Below are 6,038 nucleotides of genomic sequence, written 5' to 3'. Positions count from 1 at the left end.
ACATTAAAAAAAAATAACTATCTATGATAGGAAAAGATATACATACCCAAGATAGATCATTAAATGAAAAAAAGAAATGCAGATTATGTAAAGTACGCTATCATTTGTGTGAGGAAAAATAATGCATAAACTTACATGTTTATAAAAATGCTCGAAATATCTCTCGAAGGATACTCAAGAAATTGATAACAATGGGGGCCTGTCCAGCTAGGAAACTGAGAAGGATGCTTATTTTTCACTGTATACCCTTTTTTACTTTTTAAATTTTATACCATGTGGATGTAATGCCTGTTCAAAACATAAAGTTGCTTTAAAAATCTTTCTTTAAAGAAAGAAAACTCCTAACTGATGGAGTAGGCACACAGGAATATTTATAACTGTCACACGCACCCGCATGCAGAAAGTCTGGAATGATACGCGGACTGCCAACAGCGGTTACCCCAAGAAGAGGAGTTGGAGCGCGCATGCGGGCAGCCAGGAATGATTTCCCAACTGAAAGGTCACTCCACGCTGACATTTACTGCAAGGCAACGTTCTAAACTTTACAAGTATCAAGTCATTTTACCCTTGCCCAAGATGCTGAGGAAGATCAGCTCCATCACCCTAAATCAACAGGTGGGGAAACAGAGGCCGGGAGAGGTTAGGCGGCCTGCTCAGAAACCCGCAGTTAGTGAGCAGCAGGGCTGGGATTGGAGGGGGGGACGGTTAAGGGCCTCATCCGCCTGCCCTGCGACATTAACCCCACCTTGCTGGCCCCTGGGCGGGGCTTCGGGAGCCGCAGGGAAACCCCTTCCTGCCCTCTTGTCGCTGAAGCTCTTCCCACCCCACAGAAAGAGTGGTGGCCCCAGCCCGGGGTCTTCCTTCTTTCCTCTTGCATATTGCTGCCAGAAATCACTCCCCGCCCCCCATCTTTATCACAGCTAGAAAACAGGCCCCTGGAGGCTAGCAGGGCCCCCACCAAACTGCACTGTGTTTAAACTCTGCTCACATGCCCCGTCTACCTTGGGAAATGTGATATAAAAGGTTACCAGCAAGTCCTAGTGCTGATGAGGTTAGGAGGAAGAGGATGTTCTGGTGGGATGACTGTACAAAATCCAACCCGTTTAGGAATGCACGTACTTTCAGAACCAGCCATTCCGCTTTTAGGACCGTATCCCACGGAAATACCTGAACAAGTTGCTGACGGCAGGCTGCATGCCTATAAGAGTCACAGGCCATGGACTTCTATGCACCTGTCAAAAGGAGTAAAGTAGGTCTGACTTATGAACAGGCAGGGAGTGTACTGTTTAAAAGACAAGCTGTAGAGCATAACCCAAGTTTTAAAAAAACAAGAAAAGCAACGTATATAGAAACCTGTATATATAGAAAATGGTCTGAAAGGCTATATACCAAAATGATAATGGCGGGAAGCAGAATTAGGGAGGAAATGTGAGGAAAGGGAGAACTTTTCATTGTTTTTTAATCAGTATATTTCAACATTGTCCATATCTTTACAAGAATAGTTCCGTTGTGTGGGGCCCCTGGGTGGCTCAGTCGGTTAAGCATCTGACTCTTGATTTTGGCTCAGGTCGTGACCTCACGGTTCGTGGGTTGGTACCCCGTGTCAGGCTTTGCAATGACAGCATGGAGTCTGCTTGGGATTCGCTCTTTCTCTCTCTCTCTGCCCCTCCCTCTCTCAAAATAAATAAATAAACTTAAAAACTGATACGTATTTTTTTAAAAAGGAATGTTTCGGTTGTGTAATTACATTTAAAAAAATTAGTACCAATACATGAACTTTTTGTGGCCCAAGCGGCAGCTTGCCCACCGTTCCTCCTCCCTTATCTCTCCCCCCTTTCCACACAAAGTCTTGTCTGCTCCTTCTCGCATTTGCTATCTTTGGACCTCAGACTCCTGAGCTGGCTGCAAGACCCCAGAGCCCCTCCAAACCACACTCACTAATCCCTCTCTAATCTCAGCTCCCCAGCAGCTCAAACCGGCTGCTGTCTCCTGTGGGAGGTGGGCAGGAGTCCCCTTGGCTGATGCCCATCATAAAAAGAGGAACACAGAAAAAAAAAAAAAAAAAAGGAGCAGCTGTGGCGTATGGATACTCAGAGCTCCAGGACATGGGGCCCAGATTCTCCCAGGGAAGCGTATTTCTTCCTCTCCTTCCTGACATACCCAATGCTGTCAGAGCTTTTTCTAAGAATTTTCTAAGGGAGAGTGTTGGTCAAAACCATTCTGAGTCCCACACTCTCCCTTGGCAAGTAAGGACCCTACATCCAGGCTAAGCCTTTGCCACCTGCTTCTCTCCAAGCGGGGTCCCTTAACAGTTTCAGAGTCCGAACACTCACTTTGTTAACTGCTCAGGAGAGGGATTGCATCAGACAAGCAGCCGTCTACACCCGTGGTTCTCAGGTGTGATGGTACACTGCAATCACGGGGGGAGATTTGCAAACTACTGACATCTGGATCCTACCCCTAGAAGTTCTTTTTTTATTTTAACTGGAAGGTGGCCTGAGCGCTGGGATTTTGTTACTCCCCAGGTGTCCCTAATGTGCAGCCATAGCTGAGAACCACTAGTTAATGTGATGTGTGTGTGTGTGTGTGTGTGTGTGCACCTGCTGTGTGCATATATAACCCATGTGTGGAAACCTATCTACACACACAGAGTGCAAAACTGGATTTCCCAGTACACAAAGTAACATGTGCTGCTGAGGTCACCAGCAGAGAAAGGCACCCCCAAAGAAGTGTGATATTTAAAAAATGAAAAGGTCATCCTGGGGAAAATCAGAGTCTTTTTTGGGCATTTTTACTTATTTTCTGATGTGGTTTTCTTGCATTACGTGGGGGGGAAAGGGGCCCACAATCCTTTCCAAGCTGAGCCCTGATCTGGCCCCACACATTCACAAAGAGGGCTGTTTGCCCAGAATTGTGCTCAGGTTTTCTGGTAGAAGCGTCCAGTCCCTCTGAGGGAGGGATAGGGCACATTGTCACTTGGTTCCCCCAGGGGAAAGCCCCAGAGTCCTGACACTGGGCTGAGGGTCAGAGGAGCCCAAGTCAGTGGTGTTCTCAGTCCTCCAAGGGCCCAGGACTTGCCTGCCCCCCAATCGGAGTAACGGGAGTGAAGGAAGTGTGCTCCTATACTTGCAGGCGGCCCCAGGTACCTGGGGCTCTGGCCTCAGGGTGAGGGGTGCACACGTATGAGATGTACACACAGGCCGGCCTAAAGCAGATGAGAGTTGGCCAACTTGCAGGTCATTTCCACATCTAAGCTTGATGAGTCAGGTATACAAAGCGAATCCAGACGAAGTCCTTGTGAAAGTCCTATGAGGCATTGATTAGTTAATTTTGATCTGGGCAGTCAGGCAAGGCTTCCTGGAAGAGATAAAATTTGAACTGTGCCTTTAAAGATGAGCAGGATTGAAGAGGGAGAGGAGAGAAAGAAGCCAGGGCTGTCCCATTCCTTCTCTCTTCCACTTCTCCTCCTTGACCTCAGAGAACCAGGCTCTGACCCAGGAGCCTGCTGCAGCCCTGAGAAGACAGAGGGCTCTGGGGGTGGCTTGGAAAGAAGGCAAAAGATCCCTCCTTCTCACTGACCTCCTTATGCAATTATCAGCCCCACAACCGAGCTAGACCATGCACACCTAGACCAGTGGGGCTCAGTCCTCTCTCCTCTGACCCGTCTTTGAGGCCCTCAGTCTTCTTTAGAAACCCCCATGCCCAGCCCTCGGCACCAGCTCCAGGTCATATCTGGGACAAATGCCTTTTAGGCCGTCCCTGTAGGCCTTGGAGCCAGAATCTGAACCTACAATTGCTTCAGAAAGACCTGGAGAGCTTTAAAATTTCCGGAGGCCAGGACCCCAGCCCACACGGGCAGAATCTGACCGTCCTGGGATGGGGCCTGTGCTTCATGAAGGGTCTTCCAGAGTTGCTGATGGGCAGCCAGGATTGAGAACTGTGGCCAATGCCAAAAAGTAGGGGAGAGACAGCTGCCCAGGGGAAAAGCTCAGAGGCCCTGAGACAGGTGGAGTCAAAGGCCCAGCCGGGAAGGGCTCTGTAGGAAACAAATGTGCAGTGGACAGCCCCTGAACTCTGCCTCTGTGCCCCAGGCTCTCAGGGCAGGACCAGGGACAACTGTTCACCACCAACCGAGGGAAAAGACACAAAGGCCCCCACAGAGGGCCTCCTGTTTTCTAGGGTCGGTGCCTCCATGACAGCAAAGACTATCTCTGTTCACCACTGTCTCCCCAGTGCCTGGCACATAGTAGATACTCAGTAAATACCTGTTGAGTGAAATGGCTGGATTAAACTCCAGCCCTTCTCCTGTGTCAGGACTGTCTCAGCTTTCCGTCTGTGGGTTTCTTGAACAGAACAGGGTCAAATAGTGAAGCTGAGGAGAACTTTGAGAAAGCGGGGAAGGTGTCTGGCCTGGCTTCCCCCTCCATCCTCCCACTGACTCCGCTTCCTCGGGGTTGTGGACTCAGGAAGTAAGTGGGGGGAGCCGTTGGCTGCCCACAGCTGCCCTTCCCAACCAGAAGGCTGGAGGGTGGAGGAGATGCGGGGAGAAGGGTGCAAGCAGAGAAGAAGAGTGTGCTGGGAGCAGGCACAGCCGCTGGCACCCCTGAAAGGTGTTATTTGATTGTCTAGAAAGAAAGGGGAGAGCCAAGGGAAGGCCCCTGCGTGGTCTCTGGGCTCCCCGGGATCTTGTTCCAGAGCCTCGGTGGAGAGGATCCAAAGCCCTGCCACTCCGCGTCCCACACCTGTGGGGGACCCACCCCAGGCGCATCCACCCAGGCCTGGAAACACTTCCCTACAGGGGCAGCCTGGTCCCAGCCTCAGGGGTCTGACATTCCCACACTCCCAGACCTCCAGACCTCAGCCTCCAGACGTGGCCCATCCATCCCTAACACACATGCCCTGACAACCACCACAAGAAAACGTGTCCTGCCCAGAGGGGTCCTGCTGCCTCAGGGGTGGGGACAACTCAGGGCCACTGAGGAGCTCTACCAGTGGCATGCCTCCAGACCTGCAGGGGGCACAGGCAGCTCTTGGCCCCAGAGCCTCTCCCGGGGAGGGGCAGGGTGCTGGTGGGGAGAGCTGGCCGCAGTGCTGCCCTGACATGTGGCCAGGGCCACCATCGTGCGGGCACAGACTGTTAGAGTTGCAAAGGCCCCAGGTTTCACAGGCAGAGAAACTGAGACCTCGGGAGACTTGGCTGAAGCCCCGTAGTTGGTGGGTGCAGAGCTGGGACTCAGACCCAGCCGCCCACCTTCTAGAGAAGGGCTCCTGTACCGGTCCACCTCGGGGCCTTTGGCCGGCAGCCCTGGGCGGAACCAGTTACCTGGTTTGGCATATGCCTTGCTAAAACAGTTTTCTGGAACATCGTATAAATCAATCAACAGGCCTCCCTGCGCCCCCTCTACCCAGCTTGCTGCACGTAGGACTTGGCCACATCTTCCCCTCCACTCCTCAGAGTCTCTCTGCATCAAAACCATTGGGCTGCTTGAGTAAAATGCAGATTCCTGTTCCCCTCCTGACTTGCCAAATCAGAATATCTGAGGGGGGAGCCCAGGCATCTGCCTTTTTATCTAATACCCTTCCCCTACCCCCACAACTATCCTCAGCCCGCTCCTCCAAATCTGGCCAATATACCTGTCAAAAATGCATGTCCGTGAGTGCATGCGTGGCTCGGTGGGTGAAGCGTCCGACTCTTGGTTGCGACTCAGGTCATGATCTCATGGTTTGTGGGTTCGAGCCCCGCATCTGGCTCAGTGCTGACAGGACGGAGCCTGCTTGGGATTTTCTCCCCCTCTCTCTCTGCCCCTCCCCAATCACATGCACCTACACATGCTCTTTCTCTCTCTCTCAAGATAAATAAACTTCAAAAAATAAAATAAACTTCAAAAAATAAAATAAACTTCAAAAAATAAAATAAAATGAAGCAAAATAAAGTAAAATAAAATAAAATAAAGTAAAATAAAATAAAAGTAAAATAAAATAAAATAAAATAATAAAATAAAATAAAATAAAATAAAATAAAATAAAATAAAATAAAA

The 6,038-nt window shown here is 50.3% G+C and overlaps 1 long non-coding RNA gene across 1 annotated transcript; it reads left to right on the top strand.

Annotated features, from left to right (window-relative positions):
* Window positions 1–367: 367 nt before the first annotated feature.
* LOC125909323 (uncharacterized) lies at window positions 368–3,744 on the top strand. The gene is made up of 3 exons (XR_007453655.1): window positions 368–615; window positions 1,108–1,249; window positions 1,568–3,744. It is a non-coding gene; the product is annotated as an uncharacterized LOC125909323 (long non-coding RNA).
* Window positions 3,745–6,038: the final 2,294 nt, after the last annotated feature.

The sequence above is a fragment of the Panthera uncia genome (assembly GCF_023721935.1).
Source record: "Panthera uncia isolate 11264 chromosome B3 unlocalized genomic scaffold, Puncia_PCG_1.0 HiC_scaffold_1, whole genome shotgun sequence".
NCBI classification, from domain to species: domain Eukaryota; kingdom Metazoa; phylum Chordata; class Mammalia; order Carnivora; family Felidae; genus Panthera; species Panthera uncia.
This window is presented reverse-complemented; position numbering and strand designations above follow the sequence as displayed.